The sequence below is a fragment of the Panthera leo genome, chromosome C2, assembly GCF_018350215.1.
Source record: "Panthera leo isolate Ple1 chromosome C2, P.leo_Ple1_pat1.1, whole genome shotgun sequence".
Classification (NCBI taxonomy): Eukaryota; Metazoa; Chordata; class Mammalia; order Carnivora; family Felidae; genus Panthera; species Panthera leo.
In genome coordinates, this window is record NC_056687.1 from 120247009 (window position 1) to 120266656 (window position 19648).

Consider the following 19648-nt stretch of genomic DNA (forward strand, 5'->3'; position numbering starts at 1 on the left):
CAACCTAAATTCTATAGCTAAGCAAACCATCAATCAAGTGCGAGAACTTTTTAAACATGCAAGGATTCAGAAATTTGGCTTTCTAGTTACACTTTCTGAAAGACTTATATGTATGCCAGCAAAAATTTAAATGAAACGAAAGAAACAGGAAGATGTGTGGATCAAACCAGAAGTGCAACAAAAAAAATGTCAAGATGACGGCTATGCAGCAATACTAAAACCTAAAACTCACACTGAAACAGGAAGTTGGGAATGCCCCCTGCACCCCATAAAGTCCATCAATTAAAAAAATCGATTTATTTCGACAACAGTGTAATTATAGAAGCTTGATATACCTACTAATTAGATGAATAAATCACGTGATTAAAATCTCCATCTCCAAAATCAGACTGCTTGGTTCAAATTACAAACTAAGTATGTGACCTTGAGCAATTACTTAAATTCCCCTTGGCTCACTTTTCTGGTTTAAAAATGGGTATAAAAATAATTTCTACTTCCTAGGGTCATTGTGGGTATTAAATGAAATAATGCATGCACAGTATTTAGTGCCTGACCTTGAGTAACTGCTATAAAAGATTTATTTTATTATTATAATATTCATATCAACAAGAAAAAAAGAGAGGCAATTAGAGATTTTAGAAAAGATAAAGAAAGCTGTCAAGAAATGTCATATGTCAAATCAAAGCAAATTAAACTGCAGCATGATTTTAGCAAGTAAAGTAATATGAAGTGGAAAACAGAGAACTCATTTGACCTTGAAGATTGGGTCTTTTCTCCTTTGAGTGCCATAAGTTTGGTAATTTAGGATTATTTTTCTTTCTCTACAACTCTAATCAAACTACTTGGTTCTCCACTGAATAATATTTACATAATTATAATTTCCAATTGCCATATAATGGTTTTTGATTTTAAGAAACTAACCTATCGTAAAAGCACAGAAGACGTAATTATATTACAGATCAGAATATAAATGTAATAAACCTTGATCACATAACAGTAATAACCCATGTTGAGGGCAGAGGGGATAGAGACAAGGGGAAGGGAGAGGCTATGGTACATTTTCTCTTATCACATAAAGGGGACCCAAGAAATAGTGATAAAGTATAACCAAAAGAAGGTATATAGTTACAAAGGAAACAAAAGAAGACATTCTAAACAACAATATAACTTTCAAAAAAAAAAGAGAGAGAGGGATGATGTTCATGTGCTAAATTCCACAACTTCCCAAACCAACTTACTTTTTAGGAGCAGGACCTGGAGAAGGCAGAAGGATAATTTTACTTTTTATTTTATGCCTTGATGTTATTTGAAATTTTTCTCATATGCTTGAATTACTTATATGATTCAGTAAATCAAAAAACATTGGTTCAGCGAGTTAATAAATATCCACAGAGAACATACTCTGTGCTAGGCCTTGTCTAGACTCTATGAATCACAAGATAAAGTCTTGCCCTCAAAAAGCTAGCATTCTGGTGAGGGAATTAACACTAAACACAGAAACCATCTGATGAATAAGCAAATTTTAGAGGGTGACTGCTATGAAGAAAATGAAGTAATGTGATATGGGGTGTCTACAAGAGGGCAAGTGAAATCTTCCTGACTAAGGTGTTCAGAGGCCTCTGGGAGGAGATGAGATGTGAATGGTTGACAACAGCCATGCAAATGTTTGGGGGAGTGTCACATTCAGGGGCCAGAGACTGGAAGGAGCATGGCATGCAAATTTGAAAGAAGGCCAGCTGGTTGGAAGCAAAGTTAGAAAGTTAGAACGTTTCTATTAAAAATTCAGAAAGTTGCATGATTTTTCTCCAGAAACATTCATCTACTCAAATGCAAGCATGGAGTGGATTGATAGTTGGGTTTGACCAGGTCAGGAATATTGTCAGGCAAGGAGGAAAGGGGAGAGGATGAGACAGGTAATAGGAAATTGAAGTGCTATGTCACGGTTAAAATGTATTTCCAAAGACGGCTACAACAATACCCCCCATGCACATGCTCTTTTGCGGTATGATCCTGCCACTCACCCACCAAAAGGGGGAGTCTATTTCCCCTCCCTTTGGATTGGGGCTCACTGTATATTTTGTTTTGACTAAGAGAATGCAGCCAAAGTGCTGTGTGCTGTGTGCAAAGTTTCTGCAGCTTCGAGCTTTGCCAATTAAAATACTCACTCTTGCCATCCAGCTGTCATGTAAGGAAGCCCAAGACAGACCCTGGAGGCAGCCCTGCATGAACTGAGAGTGAGTGAGAGAGAGCAAGAGAGAGATCCCAGCCATCACCACCGAGGTTCCAGACCTGAGATAGGCTGTCGTGGACACTCCAATCTCAGCTGTCATCTGACTCCAGCCTCATGAGGGACTCCAGCTGAAGCCACATGGAACAGAAGAGCCATCCAGTCAAGTGTTGCTCAAATTTCTGGCCTACAGAATTGTGAGCAAATAAAGTTTGCTGTCTTGAGCCACTAAGCTCTGTGGTGATTTGTTATACAGCCTTAGATAAATCAGGAAGTGCTCCCTCAACTTGTTGCCATAGTCCACTGAAAGGATATGAAGATTTGGGGCAGGGGGTACGGGATATATTAATACCATTTGTTGGAATTGAGGCTTTCCCAAGGTTGAGGGATTTCTGAATTGGGACTACTACTGTAGAGGGTTAGAAAGACACAAAGAGTGCAAAACTCAAAATCAACATTTTGAGGTAATGCTGTTATCACTGATGACAAGGCCATGGATGTGACTGTAGGTGTGGGTAGTTGTGGTAGAGTAGAGGAACCAAGGAGATCAAGGAACGGAGAGACCAGGGTGTCAAACGGGTCATCTGCATAGCTGTTAAGTTTGCCAAGAACATTGACAAGGAAACAGCTTTATATAGTGTTTAAGTGCGCATGCTCAGGAGCCAGACTGCATTTCCAGTCCTGACTCTGTCACTAACTGTGTGTGATGCTAGGTAAAGTGTATTACTCTCTGCACCTCAATTTGCTCATCTATACAATGAGGGTGGTAACAATAGCTATCTCATAGCATTAAAGGAATTAAATAAGATAAAGCTTTTGGGGTGTTTAGAAGAGTTCCAGGAGAAGAGAGAAAACTCAGTGAGCGCTGTCACTATCATTATCGTTGGCAGTAGAGATAAAGACAGCAAAGCAGGTGCTGGAGGCACAAGGACTAAGGTCAGTGAATGACAACAAGGTGGGGTAGCAGGTGGTAACATCAGATGATGTGCTTCAAAGGGGCTGAGAGCTTTGAAGTTGGAAGCAAGAGCAATGATTAATTAGAAGTAGCAAAGGCAAGTCAGGAAGAGACTTTCCCTTTTTTCCAGGCTTTAAGGTCCATGGGGTATGAAATCAAAAGTCTCTCCTTGAGAAGACTGCAGAAGAAGCAGTGTCCTCAGGGAGAGCCAGGGTCCAGCTGGAGTGAGAGGGTAAAGGGCACATCCAGGGAAGAGGATGAGAATGTGTGTGCTGATGACAGAATGACAACCAAAAGCTCCAAAGGGCATAGAGGGAGGGTTGGACAGATGAAGAGAAATGGAAGAAGGGTCAGATTTCAGCATGTACAGAGTAGCGTGGGGATAGGGGAACATTCAGGGAGGGCTTATCGGATGGCGATTAGGGATTAAAGAAAATATATTCACGACATATTCAGCATGGAGTTGGCCCAGGAAATCTCTCAGGAAGAAATGTGGGAAAACCCGAAGCTATTTGTCCATTCTTGTGACTCAAAGTGGTATGTGGGTCTAGAGGGTGGCAGGGGCCTCCTCAGAGTTGTTCTGCTGGGCAACTCACTTCCCCATGCAAGTTTCGAAAAGTACAGAGATGGTGAAGGTGAAAAGGGTATTGTTCTCCTCTATACCTAGCTGGAAGAGTGAAGAATTACAGCATCCATCTGTGATCCATTCATGGAACCCCAAAGGGTGACTATCCTCTCCTGGGGCATAGAGGCTGGGCCTCCTGACTCTGGGCAATTAAAGAGTACCAGGGGCTTGACATCTCCCACGGCAAAAGGAAGAACCCTTACTAGCCTTTATAGTGTGAATTAGCCCATTTGAGCTCCTCTAACAAAAATACCATAGACTGGGTGGCTTAAAAACATTTATTTCTCTGGGGATCCTGGGTAGCTCAGTCGGTTAAGTGTCCAACTTCAGCTCAGGTCATGATCTCATGGTTCGTGAGTTCGAGCCCCACATCAGGCTCTGTACTAACAGCTCAGAGCCTGAAGCCTGCTTCAGATTCTGTCTCTGTCTCTCTGCCCCTCCCCCGCTCAATTTCTCTCTCTTTCTCTCTCTCTTTCATATAAATAAACATTAAAAAATTAAAATTAAAAAAAAAACTTTCTCGCAGTTCTGGAGGCTGGGAAATCCCAGATGAAGGCACCAATAGATTCAGTGTCTGATGAAAGATTACTTCCTGGTTTGTAGATAGCCGCAGTCCTCACTGTGTACTCACGTGGCAAAAGAGGCGAGGAAGCTCTCAGAGGTCTCTTTGATAAGGGCATTTACCCTCATTTCTTACCCCTGCCCCTCCCCCTTTCTGCTCCAGTCACATTGATCTCCTGTCTTTGCCCACGCCAAGCACATTTTCATCACAGGGCCCTTGCTCCTACTGTTTCCTGCTCTCTGAAGTATGTACATGACTCACTTCTGCCTTCCTTTCAATTCTACTTAAATGTCACCTTATCAGAGACAACTTCCTTGACCCCTGCTCACATAACATAGAACAGTCATCCACACAAAGGCTTTCCATCTCCTTATCCTGCTTTATTTTTCTCCATTACACTTTTCATTGTCTAATATACTATATTCTCATTTGGGGGGTTTGTTGCCTGCTATATCCCTGGCACCCAGAAGGGTCTCTGTAACATAAATATTTGTTGAATGAATGAATGAATTTGTACTCTCATGTCAACACATTCTATGTGCCTGACCTTAATATGAGGCTTAAATTCTCTATAGTCTCATTTCCATGAAACAGCGATATCAAAATACCTATCTCTTACTGTTTTTGCTAAATTAAATGACATAATATGCGTGAAGTATCTTCCACTGTGCCGGAGTTTGACAGGAGCTAAGTAAACACTTGTTGCCATTGTTGTTGTTTCCATCAGTCAACGTTACTGCCACAAACTGCAGTGAAGAATTATTTTTAGTGTCCCCAGAAAACCCTCCTGACCCACTTCTAGAAGTGTTAGGGACCAAACTCTATCGCCATGCTTGCCCTGTCCTGCCAGACCCCCCTCCCACCGTCCCCCGACCAGACTCATCACACACCTGCCAGAGCCCTTTATGGAAGTATACTTTTTCTCAGGGAGAAAATAGCTCACCCATGTGACACCAATTCCATCTTCCAGGACACCAGGGTGGTATTCTGTACAATGAAAGTAATTTACTAAATGGTCCTCTGGTGCCATCGAAAAGTGAATTCATTTTGCACAGGTCACAAGTTTACTTCCAGAGAGCAGTTTCCTCCCTGCCGGCGTAGGCCCAAGACTAATGGAAAATAGAAGCGCAGCGTGGAGGGTCCACACAACAGTGGTTCCCGATAGTCCTGGGCCTTGGGAGCCAGTTGATGGGGAGAAACAGGAAAAGCAATGATGACTGTAAGAAAGCGAAGTTGTTCTCCATCTTGCCCTGGGGAGTGTTGACTTGTCCAGAGGGACCAAAAGATGGGGGGGGGGGGGTCACTACCATGGGGAAGACATGGGAAGAGAGGACAAAGCCAGAGTCAGAACCAGTTGTCCAAAAATACAATAAGCCCAAACCTGACTGGTGTTGAGAAATCGAGAGAAAGCGAGAGTGAGAGAGGGAGAGAGAGTTACAGTACAGAGAATACAATGTTCTTAATCATATTCTTAGAATGTGGCTGGGAATCCCAGCCCAAATGAAGAGAAATTACAGCATGAGGTGCCTACCATAACTGCAGGGCCTTCAATAATATCAAATTCCTACATCAAGTTCTTCTCTATCTCTCTCCTCTCTTATTTCTGTTTTAAAAAGATCTCCTTTCACATCTGTGTGTGCACTCCATTGCTGCTCTTCTCAGATAAGTAACAGCATTTCTCACCAGATCTGGATTTAGAATCTGCCCTTTTTGAACATTCAGAAATCACTCTAAAATGTCAAACAAAGCAAGGCTATTTGAGGAGATATCTACAGCACACACAGGAAAGGCAAGTGAGATTCACCGCTACTCTTCCCAAATTTGCAGCAAGAGCTGCCTCAGATCAGAAAGAAATCTAACAGACGACGCTATTCAGTGATAGGAAATACCCTTTTAGCACATTGTTGTAGACCTTAACAGGAGAATTTGGACAGTGCTGACACAAAGATGCCAGCCTGAATCATTTCGCTTGCTGGTCATTTTCTTCAGCCCCTCCCCACTTTTTGCTTGCCTTCAAGAAATCTCAGAGCCAAGGCTTTAATTTTAAGGGACCAGCTCAAAATTGTACAACACTGGCCCTTCGGTCTGATAATAAGTGTTTTGTGAAAAAATAATTTTTGTCAACTTAACTTGGTAAATTCTGGGCTAAAAAAAAGTTAAACAGGTGTCTTTAGTGAGGACTTCATTGAACTTTTACTATGTGGGTCGTGAATCTCAAATACATGGATATAACACATGATGTTCTCCAAACTTACTCGTTGAGAGAAACCTTTCTACGGGGGACATCCTATAGCGGCATTCCTGCAGTGAATTTTAAGGAATGCTTGTTAAATCTTTTCCTTTTATTGGCCCAAAGAAACATTAATGGATTCTATTTTGGTAATATCCTTTTTTTTAATTTATTTATTTAAATTCAAGTTTGTTAACATACAGCATGGTATTGCTTTCAGGAGTAGAACCCAGTGATTCATCACTTACATATTAACACCCAGTGCTCATCTCAACAAGTGCCCTTCTTAATATCCCTCACCCATTTAGCCCATCTCCCTACCCACCTCCCCTCCAGAAACCCTCAGTTTGTTCTCTGTATTTAAGATGCTATGGTAATATTCTAATTAGCAGTATTTTTAATGTGAGGGCTGATGTACTGGGTGCTTTTGAAAATGTTGGTTTAAATGTTTGGTACACACTTCGATTCATAATATGGAAATCTCAACCCTACAATAGTGGAATTATCATAAAACTCAAGCCACCATTGAATGCAGACAGCCTGGTATAGCAGTGCAGGCCACAGACTGTGGAGCCAGATTTCCTGTTTAAATCTCAGTTTTAATTCCATTTATTAACCGTGCAGCCTTGTGTTAGGTACTTAACCCCTCCATGCCACCATTCTCAGCTCCCCCATATGTGTAATGAGCATCATAATAATAATAGTACCTACTTCACAGAAATGCTTGAAATTTAATGAGTAAACAATTTATAAAATAGTTAGAATGGTAAATACTAAGCTTTTGGAAGGGAATATGTGACATAAATCATTTCAAGTGCTCAAGAACAAAACGGTATGCATACCCTTTGATCCAATAAGTTATATCCCATGGCCTTCCCCATCTAGGAACTGTTCTATTTTCCACATGAAAGAGAAACAATGGAAATCTAAGTTCGACATTAACAAAAAATTATTGACTGAAATATTACACAATATTTGGATGTAGAATAAGAGGTTGTTCAGTTCGGGAAATTTTAGACAAAATATCAGATATGGTCTAAATATGACTTAGCCTAAATCCACCAAGTATCTGAGCCTGGGAGCATTGATATTTTATGTAGGAGAATACACAGACAAGTATGCACGGGCATTTTGTATATGCCGAGCAATGACAGTTGAAGATTTTGGCTACTTTAAATTGCTGAATTGAAAATGTAAGTATTTGTGCGTCATAAAACTATGCTCGTATCAATGTCAAGAACCTTTCATTAGCCAACACATTTTCAGCATATGATTAGATTTCAAGAATTTCTGTGGGTATCAATGATTATACATTGAGAAATCCATGTCGGCCACAGGGCTCTTCTTCCCAGACCCCTAATCCTGCACCTTCATACCTACTCTTTCCTGGTCTATCCCTTTCTCCCACAAGCACAAACACAAGACTTGGCCTTAAAACAAGCCTTAAAAACTCCACTGCGAATTCCATTCTCAGAGTCCCCCGAGCTAATTTCAACTTCTTTTCAAATAATTTCCTATGCTTAAAGACATGACTGAAAACCCCTCAGGTTCTCTATCCTTAGCTGGGGAAAGGCACTTTGTATCACACAGGTCCTAGTGAGGCTGAAGCTCCAAAAGAAACCTACAAACTCTCTTCAGACCTATTATTGCTTGTTATTTCAAAAGTGAGGATGTGTGCATTGTGGCTTATTTTCTTCCTCGCCCTGGGTCCATCCTTGGCCTCTGTCCATGCAGCTCTGAGCTCTGGGGACCAACTTCTGCGGGCCGCATTGCATCAACCAGGCTCCACTGCCAGCTGGCTCTTGGGTGGGTTTGGCCAAAGGAGGCACCTCAAGATGAGGCAGAAGGAAAGAGAAGACAGGGCATTTCTTTCCTGCTCCTTTCCTGCTCTGGGCCATATTTTTTGAGCTGCACCCTTCCCTGACTTCAGCTTACACTGGACTGAAGTAATGGACTTTGTGGCACCCCTTGTCCCTTCAGGCCTAGGACAGTATTGGCTCCCACCATTGCTAATCCCTCACCATCCCTGCTTGTTCCCTTCGCCCTGTCTACACCCCTGTAAGCAGCCTCTTATTTGCAGTCTCTTGAACTATATGAATCGGAATTTGTTGGTTGCTAAGCTCCTGACTGATAGAGAGCCCTGATAAAAATATAATTGTTTTATGTAAATAATTATTTTTTTTAACGTTTATTTATTTTTGAGACAGAGAGAGACAGAGCATGAACGGGGGAGGGTCAGAGAGAGAGGGAGACACAGAATCTGAAATAGGCTCCAGGCTCTGAGAGGTCAGCACAGAGCCCAACGCAGGGCTCGAACTCACAGACCTCGAGATCATGACCTGAGCTGAAGTCGGACGCTTAACCGACTGAGCCACCCAGGCGCCCCATATATAAATAATTATTAATATGATTGTTAAACAAAAATAGCATATTTCAAATTCAGATAGCCTCAAAGGTAAGGAAAAATCAGTTATTGTTTCCACTCAGCTTTGCCACCCTGGCGGGCAAGGGACCCTCCTGCAGTGAAGTATGCCTGTTACAGATGTCTTAGTTCTTCCAGGAGCCATAAGTAATATTCAAGATTCCTAAATGACTGAAGTACCTCAGATACATTTACAACTTATAATTAGAAGCCATTTCAAGACATGTAATGTTCTCTTAAGAAAAAAAAAAAAAGTTTACATTGACATTTTGAATTTAGAATCTCACACATTAATCCACTTTAGCAAACACCCCAGGTCCCTTGCCACTGTTCCTCCCTATACCTGGATCTACTCCAGGGCTCTTCATGCCTGATTTTTTTTTTTTTTTTTTTTGTCATTTAGACCTCAACCTAATGATGACCCACGTAGAGAGTGCTTTAAGTGGCCACCCGCCTTCCATTCCAGCATTCTAATTTAATACTACACTAACACATGTTACTATTTGGTATTTTTGCATTTTCTTTGTTCGTGTGCCTTCTCTCCCACTAGCAAATAAGCTCCACTACAAGGACTACAGGCTGAGACCTTGTCTGTTTTATTCACTGATGAATCTTTCCACACTTAGCCCATAGTGGGTGCTCAAAAAATACTATCGAATGAATTAATGAATGAATTGGCATTTTACCAGAGATAAATGGAATAAGATGTGGTTCCTGCTCTCAAGTAACTTATAAATGAGGGAAAGAAACACACCTAGAAATTTATAGTAGAAGAAAGTGCTGTAATAGAACATAGAGCCCTGCTTTCAGCTATAGCAGACTATCATATAGCAGAGCAATCATCCCACTGAACAAGCTACAAAAGTGTGATACATCTGTTTGAAGACACTGGGAATTTTCAGGAAAGTCAGGCTTTGTATGGCCAGGAGCCCAGAGAAAAGAGAAACTCACTGAGGTGAGCCCAGCATTCCATACCTCGTATCTCCTCAGGGCATGGCATATACAGAAAGGTGGAGAAGCCAAGCAGAAAGCAACTGCTAAGGGGCAAAAGAGCTAAGCAGCACTTTCATCTCCTCACAGAAATATGGAGACAAAACTTGGAGTTCAGAGCCAGCAAGACAACCAGGAATTAAAGGGCCAAGATCCAGGAAAAGAAGGGACCCCAGAGGGAGGAACCCAACAATCGGAGCAGCATTTCCCTTTGTGGCATTTGCTGGTTCAGAAGGAGCAGCTATGAAGAGGTAGACAATGGCCTCTAAGACCACGGGAAGCTGAGCAGAGCTGCCCGCAGCGTCTCGGTGCTGGAGGAAGAAAGTACCATCTATAACCTCTGTGGTTTTTCATATACCTGTCCAGAATTTAATAAAATGTTACCAGATATCCAAAAGAGATGAAAAAGAGGCACAAAAAAAAAAGACAATAGAAACAGACCCTCCAGAGATTTATTTAAATACTTTAAAACCCCTATGATGTATAGATTAATGAAAATAAAAAGTAAGATAATTATAATCTATAAAAAAGAATCACATATAAATTATAAAACTCATATCAGAAATTGAGAACTCAACAAATAGATTTGATAGAAAATTAGACACAGCTGGAAAAGGGACTAGTAATCTGGAAGATAGAAGAGTGGGAATTATCCAGAGTGAAGCACTGAGAAGGGGGATGTAAAATACAGAAAGAAACACAGGAGGCCCAGCAGAATTATATGGACGTAGAGTCCCAAAGAGAAGCAGGAAAAAAAGGGAGGCAGAACAATATATGAAGAAATAATGACCAAGAATTTTCCAAAGCTGACAGAATACGTCAAGCCACAGATTCAGAAAGTCCCTCAAGCCCCAAGCAGGATAAATACAAAGAAAAACATACTAACCCACATCATTAAAAACCAAATGCAAAGAGAAAAACCTTGGAGGTATATACAAATTAGTATAGTTACATAAAGAAGAGAATAATCTTGCTTCCAGGGATCAGATAAAGATTCGTAAAGAGGGCAACAATTCATTTATCAACAAGAAGAATTCACTGAGCACTTAATAACATAACTAAGTTGAATCTTAAAAATAATAATAATAATAATAATAATAATAATGATTTTTTAAAAATAAAATAAAATAAAACACAGTCCCTACTTTCCAGAAGCTCAAGTTGATGTGCAGAAGAGACAGAAATGTAAACATGGTCTCCATAAAACCTACCAGGAAGGATTGTTTTTCTCAACCTGAAAAGAAGAGTAATGCTTGGGACAGGCAGGGGTGAGGGACTAGGGGAAGTTGCAGGACAGTGTATGTTGTCTTGCTGGAGGATCTAGGGGTGAAAACAACCCAAGCAAAGAACAGGGGGTGAACGTGATTAAGTATCTCGTTGAACAATAGTGGGCTGTTTGCTTGCAGTTCAGAGCAGGGAGATGGGAGGGAGTTACAGAAAATGAAGCTGGAAAGTTAGATTAGGAACAGATTCAGTCAGGGTGTCTGGGTGGCTCAGTTGGTGAAGCGTCGGACTTCCACTCAGGTCATGATCTCATGGTTTGTGGGTTCAAGACCTACATTGGGGGGCGCCTGGATGGCGCAGTCGGTTAAGCGTCCGACTTCAGCCAGGTCACGATCTCGCGGTCCGTGAGTTCGAGCCCCGCGTCAGGCTCTGGGCTGATGGCTCGGAGCCTGGAGCCTGTTTCCGATTCTGTGTCTCCCTCTCTCTCTGCCCCTCCCCCGTTCATGCTCTGTCTCTCTCTGTCCCAAAAATAAATAAAAAACGTTGAAAAAAAAGACCTACATTGGGCTCTGTGCTGACAGCTCTGAGCCTGGAGCCTGCTTCAGATTCTGTGTCTCCCTCTCTTTCTGCTCCTCCCCTGCTCATGCTCTATCTCTCTCTTTCAAAAATAAATTTAAAAATCATTAAAAGGAAAAAAAAAAAAAAGAAGCAGATTCAGTCGGCAGTGGGGATCCACCACAAGGCTTGTAGCAGGAGAAGGGCGTCATCTAAGTAATTCCTTAAGAAGAGCACTGTGGAGGTAACATGAAGTGTGTTTTTGAGAGAGAATCACAGTAGCTCATGAGACCAATTAGACCATCATTAGTTGCCATGACCTAGGCAAGCACAAGAGGATGTGACCTGAACTAGGACAGAAGAAATAGAAATAGAAACCTGAGAAAGTACTCTCTAAATATTTTAAAGTCTGAATCAACAGGAATTGGCTGCCATTGATTACAGGAAACCAAAAAAATAAGTCGAAGGTGATTCAGGTGTGCAGAGGGATATCAATGGCATAAATGCAAATATTGCTAGGGGATATATTGTAAGGTTACCTTAGCCTGTTTAGTTAGAAATATCAATCATACTTCTCTCAAATGTTTATCAAGGAGTTGGAAAGTCCAGCCTGGAGCCCAGAAGCAAGATCAGGAGCTGACACCAAGCTGTGAGGGCCCAGAAGGGGAAGTCTGGCAGAGCAAGAGCTGAGTAAAGACCAATGACTCCAAAGTGCACACATCTTGGTAAATACAGATTATCCTAACAAAATATTCTTGGGTTTCTCATCTTGAGATAAATGAAAATATATTAATTGAAAAACATCATTAGGATGCTCATTACACAGGAAAACTATTTGAGAAACAGATCTATTACCCGTCTTCTTTTATGTTTTCCTCAGCCTTTGCTAAGCTGCATCCCAATTTTTTCTGCTTAGACAGCAAAAACACTAATGATGTGAGTTGTAGTTGAAAGTGCTTTCCAAGTTGGCTGGTTGAAAGCTTCAGTATGAATAATGTCAGAGGCATGGGATGGGGGGTGGTTTAAAAGCTATGTCTGTATCGTATTTTTAAAATAACACACATCAAATTCAGAAAAACACCACTTAAAACTGAAATAATATTTTCATAATATTAACCAATTACATTTATTTAAATACATATATATATATACACACACACATACATTGTCTACTGTCACTGGGGAAATTTTTCTCTATCAGTCAGTCAGTTCCTCTAATTCCAGATATGATTTATGGATAAGAACGTAACTTTGTCAGTGAGATTAGAAGCATTTTTGCAGCCCCAGTAGTATCATAGAATATTAAGGTTCAGGTCAAGAACAACAAACTTCCTTCTGCTGCAGAAACTCTCTCACAGACTTACACCGGATACAGTTTGAACTTCGGTGTTTTTCAGCTACTTGTGGTTTATTTCTTGAAAAGTCTGTTGATCTGCTTCAAGTCCCCTGAGGACTAGAGAGAGGCAAACTCAGTTAATATTTACACATTTGGTCTTTAGAAATGACTGTCCCAAATTACTTTCCTACACCCCTAAAAATCAATACCCTGTAGTATCTACTCCCTAGTGGGTCTAATTAGAGAGTAAAACAATTAACAATCACCGACTTCTTCCTACGTGTTCAACTGCCTCATGTGACAAGAAGCAAGGAAGCAATGGTAGAGATGAGCTCTGAAGCAAATAAAAGACAAGTTATTAAAGAAACTAAAAATAGCAAGACAATATAGTTAAGGACTTTGTGTACAGACAACACTATAGGATGATGTAAACAATAAATCTACAGATACAGAAAATTTTTAATGTTTACTTATTTATTTTGAGAAAGAGAGCAAGTGGGGGAGGGCCAGAGAGAGAGAGAATCCCAAGCAAGGTCTGTGCTGTCACTGCAGAGCCACACGTGGGGGCTCCATCACAAGAACCCTGAGATCATCACTTAAGCCGACCTCAAGAGTTGGATGCTTAACTGACTGAGCCACACAAGTGCCCCTGGATACAGAAAACTTTTTAAAGATTTGTCCTCCACTAAGAGCTGCATGGTAGATAGGAGGGGAGTATTCATCAGTCAGTTCCTTAACACATAGAATTTACAAGGAACTCCTCTGAGAATTGCCATGTGATCAGCAGGGGAAGGAACCTGGATGACCCTTGAGGGAGAGGAGGTCTCATTAGATTCAATATGAGATTGGGATGAGCACTGAGTGTTGTATGGAAGCGATGAATCAAGGGAATCTACCCCCAAAACCAAGAGCACACTGTATACACTGTATGTTAGTCAATTTGACAATAAATTATATTTGTTTATTTTTTTTAACTTTTTTTTTAACGTTTATTTATTTTTGAGACAGAGAGAGACAGAGCATGAACGGGGGAGGGGCAGAGAGAGAGGGAGACACAGAATCTGAAACAGGCTCCAGGCTCTGAGCTGTCAGCACAGAGCCCGACGTGGGGCTCGAACTCACGGACCGTGAGATCATGACCTGAGTCGAAGTCGGACGCTTAACCGACTGAGCCACCCAGGCGCCCCAGACAATAAATTATATTTAAAATAAAAGATTCAATATGAGAGAGAAGAGTAAACCTTAGAGCTGTAAAAAAATTAAAAATAAATCTAAAAAGAAGGAGGGGTACTGATGACATATGCTTGAAGGAAGTCCCAGTGTCTGCCCAACAAAGTTACCATAAGTTGTCATTTTGCTGAAACTGTAGCTCTCTTTCTCTAACTCCTGATGTATAACATCCTCTTATCAAAGCAGGGGCTGGTTTCTGCATTAAGGGTCACTAAGGGAGAGAGAAATCAATTGAGAGGTAAGAGGAGGTCTTTATATAGAAGGTGGCCTCTTAACCCAGCCAGGTGGGTAGACTTTTTAAAGACAATGATGGAGAGAATTATTCCCTATGATGGGGATAAGGGAGAAAAGGCAGTAGCATGTTCAAGAGGAGGCATGGAATCCAGTAGAGTTATATCAACCTGTGGGAAAAGATGGGAGGATTTAGGAATCCAATCCAGAAGAGCAGTCTGAAACCAGTTCCTGGAGGGACTGTGTGCCAGGCTAGATTGTTCAGGCTCAATTACACAGGCCTTGGGGAGCCACTGAAGGTTCCTGAGCAGGGATGGGGACTTGATCCCATCAGACATTCCACCAAAGTCACTGACTAATACTACTTCAGGTGCTGCCCTCCTAGAGATATTTCTATTTTTTTAAGTTTATTTATTTATTTTGAAAGACACAGAGAGAGCACCAGTGGGATAGGGGCAGAGAGAGAGGGAAAGAGAGGATCCCAAGCAGGCTCTGCACTGTCAGCACAGAGCCTGACGTGGGGCTCAAACTCACAAACTGTGAGATCATACCTGAGCCGAAATCAAGAGTTGGACACTTAACCAACTGAGCCACCCAGAAATATTGTGCTGACTGTGCCACCTGAAATATTTATATTTCAATTAAAAACTTTTTAAAGGCAAAAAAAAGTGTTTGTTAATCCAAAGAAATAGAAGCCAAATGAGATAATATCTACAAGGAATGCAGCATGGGACAGGGCCTCACCCCTTGAGCACCAGGATGGTATTTCTTGAGGCTAAAATATAAAGTATAACTCAAAGGTTCTCTACCCTTTCTTCCCTGAAACACCCAGGACAGACAATGATCACTGACATGATGTACTCCCTTGGGTGCCCCCAGGCTTATGTGAAACACGGGCTTTGACTGGCCTGGATCAAGTGGGGTTCAAATAGGAAACAGCTTATGAGTCACTAAATTCTACTTCTGAAACCATTATTATACTCTATGTTAACTAACTTGGATTTAAATAAAATTTAAATAAATAAATAAATAACTTTTTAAAAATTAAAAAAGAAAAGGGAAACAGCTTTGTTTTCCTCAGCCACTGCCTTCACACCTGCCCTGTCAGATCTCCCTTTTCTATCCCTTGACCACACTTGACAGATCTCATAACTTTGCAATCACTGCCATGTCTAAGAACAAGCCTCATTTTGATAATCAAGGCTCTCTCTGGCTTGGTCCAATCTCAGTCAAAATATTGATCTTAACCACCTCTCCCTGAACAACTTGATCACCCTCTCTTCCACCTTAGTCCTGATCTGCATGTGGGTGGAGAGTGGTCTGTACTTCCCTGCCCTTCCACACCTTCTCCATCTCTACCCATCTCTCTTCCAGTGTAAGAGCAGGGAAAAAGGAGACGGTACAAAGTGGACTTACGTTCTCCCTCATTGATGCTTTTGTGATACATTGTTGGTGCCCTGGAGGACCCACCCCTGCCCCAGGCTTGTAAGGAAAAGCCAAAGACCCGTGATTCATTTCCTTAATGATCCCCCTTGAACTTCGAGTGTTCTCCTCATGTAGGCTGCAGGTGGTTATTAGGCTGAAGATCACTGGGCTGGTGTGGCCACTTCATTAAAGGTGCTGCAAGAACACGTCTAGCAGCAATTCCTTAGGAATTATTATCCAATTATTGGCTTTGGGACTTTAGCTAAATTTTTCAAGATAGCAGAAGTGCCATTCAATATCTGATGTGTATGCGACTTACCACTCACTAATTGTAACAAAACATTCTTCTTCCACTCACAAAATCATATCAATGCAAATCAGTGAGAATTAAATTATTAAACAGTAACTCCTTAATACACCCTAATTTATTTTTTATATATTTTATGAACAAACTTGGATGCTTTAAGCATAGCCAATAAAAAATTTGTTTTGACACACAGCATGATTGATGTTTTGCAACATGAATGGAACCCTTCCTTTACTGGGGCAACTACAAGCTTATTCCAAGGTGAGGAACTCAGTAGAAAAAGGTGTGTTTATGCAGATGTATAAGTTCTGAGATGTCACTTGGCATCCCTGATTCACCTCTCTGACTGAGGCAAGGAGGAAAGTGATGGAGAATCAAGAATGGAGAAGGAACATGGCAGAGAGCATGTGGCATAGATGCATACATGCAGCCTCCACAGCATACTTTGTAGAGTTTTCTAGCCACTGGTTTGTGAATACCTTTGGTCTCTGTGGCCTGATGTGAAGTGAACCAGCATTATAGGAGCTGTCTGAAAACCTGAGCAAATGCAACCAGTACATGGACACCAATACCCATCATCATTCCTAATTTTGCAGAGTAGGGCCATCATCTTCCCGGTAATTTCTGAAACCAATGCAGTGTGCATTAGCCTCTGCTTTTGATGCGCAGAGAGATGTTGATAAATTTTTCTGTTGATCTTTTCTCCTCAGTTATCAAAAATATTTAGAATCGCAGGCCAATCAAGCAACAAACATCTAAGAAGGACCGACTAGGTGCGAGGCCCTGCAGGACCCCCAGTTCTGAGAAAAAATTACAAGCCAGTCTACCCCTGAGACCAGAGAGCCTGGACCTTTATCCAGTGACACTACAGCTCACAACATATTTTCTTTAGGTATGGACTTCAGAGTGTGATGTGGGTCAGGAGGTGAAGGAAGAAAGAAGAAACTCACCAAGAGGTGGAAGAGATAATAAATTTCTAACAGAAGATGCTCAACTGATAAAAACTAGGAACTATGAAGAATTAGGATTCTTAAAAGAAAGCATGTCTAGCAATATAGCCAGTTCTAATGTTGGGAAGTATGTTTCATACACAAGGCAGATTTGTCCATTCAACAGATCAGGTTTAAATGACTTCTAAGTCCTCCATACTCAAAGCATGTTCCCCAGACTAACAATATCAGTATCACCTGAGAACTCATTAAAAATGCAGACTTTCATGCCCCATCCAACAAATACTGAATCAGAACCTGAATTTTAACAAGATGTCCAGGGGACTCACAAGCATGTTTTTTTTTTAATTTTTTTTTAACATTTATTTATTTTTGAGACAGAGAGAGACAGAGCATGAACGGGGGAGGGTCAGACAGAGAGGGAGACACAGAATCAGAAACAGGCTCCAGGCTCTGAGCTGTCAGCACAGAGCCCGATGCAGGGCTTGAACTCACGGACCGTGAGATCATGACCTGAGCTGAAGTCGGACGCTTAACCGACTGAGCCACCCAGGCTCCCCTCACAAGCATGTTAAAGTATGAGAAAAATATTCTGAGTATCAAGCACTGACTATATGTAAATGTGCAAATGGGGACCAGGAAGGAGATCTGCTTGAGCAGACCCTTTTAAGAGCTGCTGAGAAAGAACTGGCCTGAAGTTGTCCTGTTCCTCCACCAATCTAGAGAATTCTCAAGTGGTCAGTGCCTCACACCTGGTACTTAATTTCTTCAATGGTGGCCATTGGCTGTTAGAGCTGCTTTAGAATTCAACACAGGCTGCTCTTCAACCACTAAGACTGGAGGAAAGATGTTGAATTAGAACTCAGAATGCATTTTTCTCATAGAACAGTGTTTGTTAGGTGTTGTTATGTATTGGCATTATTTATACTTCCAAATTAATTTATATAAATTATTTCTAATTCCAAAAAATATCTGCAACAACTTGCACCAGCAGAGAGATATTCAGTAAGACTATTCAAATGCAAAAGAAAAATAAGACATCAGGTAAGAAAAAGAGGAAGCAAAAGGAAATGGCTCAAGCACATTGGATATCATGGTTATTTAGATTAAGCAATAATTGTAGCCTTGAGGTTCCTGGTAGCCAAAGCAATAAGAGAAACAAGATGCATTATGAAACTCTCATTATCTGAAACATACCTCTCAAGAGAAGTAAGAGATATTCTTGTGATACCTAAATATCAATGTCAGGAGGAAGAAGTTAAATATTTAAAGAAGGAAACAAAAAGAAACAAGTCTGGCCCCAAAATCTTCAGACAAAAAAAAAAAAAAAAAAGACTTCAGACAGAGTTTCAAGAGTAAATGTTTTGCATTTTATGTACATCCTTCAAACTCTAAAACTCTTCAGGACAGGAAATATGCTTCCTAATTCTTTTGTCCTCCTGCCAAGGCACTGAATACAACCTGCAAATTCAATCCTGGTGAAAATATATTTCCTTCTTTTCTTCTCCCTTACAGACTGAGAATTTTTTTTAAAATTTAATTTTTTTTTACATTTTTTTTATTTTTGAGAGACAGAGCACTAGTGGGGGAGGGGCAGAGAGAGACAGACAGACAGACAGACAGAATCCAAAGCAAATTCCAGGCTCTGAGTTGTCAGCACAGAACCCAACGCGGAGCTCGAACTCACAAACCATGAGATCATGACCTGAGCCAAAGTTGGATGCTTAACCAGTACATTAGAGCCACCCAGGCACCCCCAGACTGAGAATTTAAAACACTCAGATTTTCAAAGCACTTTCAAGAGTTATATCTTACTTGACCTTTAGAACAACTTTCTGAGCCTATTTCCTCCACTGCACTTTGAGGAAAGCATTTCTGGAAAGGTTATGTCACCTGCCTAACATCAGCCCCAGAAGTTAACCTAAAATCTATATCCCCCAACACCCAGTCTGGTGGCTTGACACTTACAAGCTCCCCATTCTTGGAAATCAAGATTTAAGTCCAGAGACCAGCCTGAAAATCTCATTTCAAGCAACCAAATGGCAGATTCTTAGGGGTAGTAACATTTTAGGACAAGAGGAAGATGGATTTTACTCTATTGCAAGACCAATGACTGCCTCCACTTAGGAAGCTCATTCTTAAGAGGGTCAATGGAAGAGTGCTCTCCATCTAAAAAATGCCTGTATCCATGCACTTGATAGCTCCAGCCAAAGCCCTAAGAGGTTTTAAAGTCTAAAATGACTCTGAGAAGGGGAAGGAAAAATAGAAGTCTACCGTAATCAAAGAAACACAGCTAAGATGAATGAAAGGGACCACTGCTGGGATGCACCATTCAGCAACAAGTTTGTCTTGCCAGAATTTAACTCGAGAAAAGGTGTC

General features: G+C 41.1%; 1 protein-coding gene across 1 annotated transcript in view; it reads left to right on the plus strand.

Moving 5' to 3' along the window:
• SLC9A9 (solute carrier family 9 member A9) overlaps positions 1–2376 on the plus strand; it is a 766376-nt gene extending 764000 nt beyond the window's left edge. Inside the window, exon 15 of the transcript XR_006207068.1 lies at positions 2179–2376. The gene's annotated coding sequence lies outside the window, so the exon portion shown is untranslated. The remainder of the gene's footprint in view (positions 1–2178) is intronic.
• The last annotated feature ends 17272 nt before the right edge of the window (positions 2377–19648 follow it).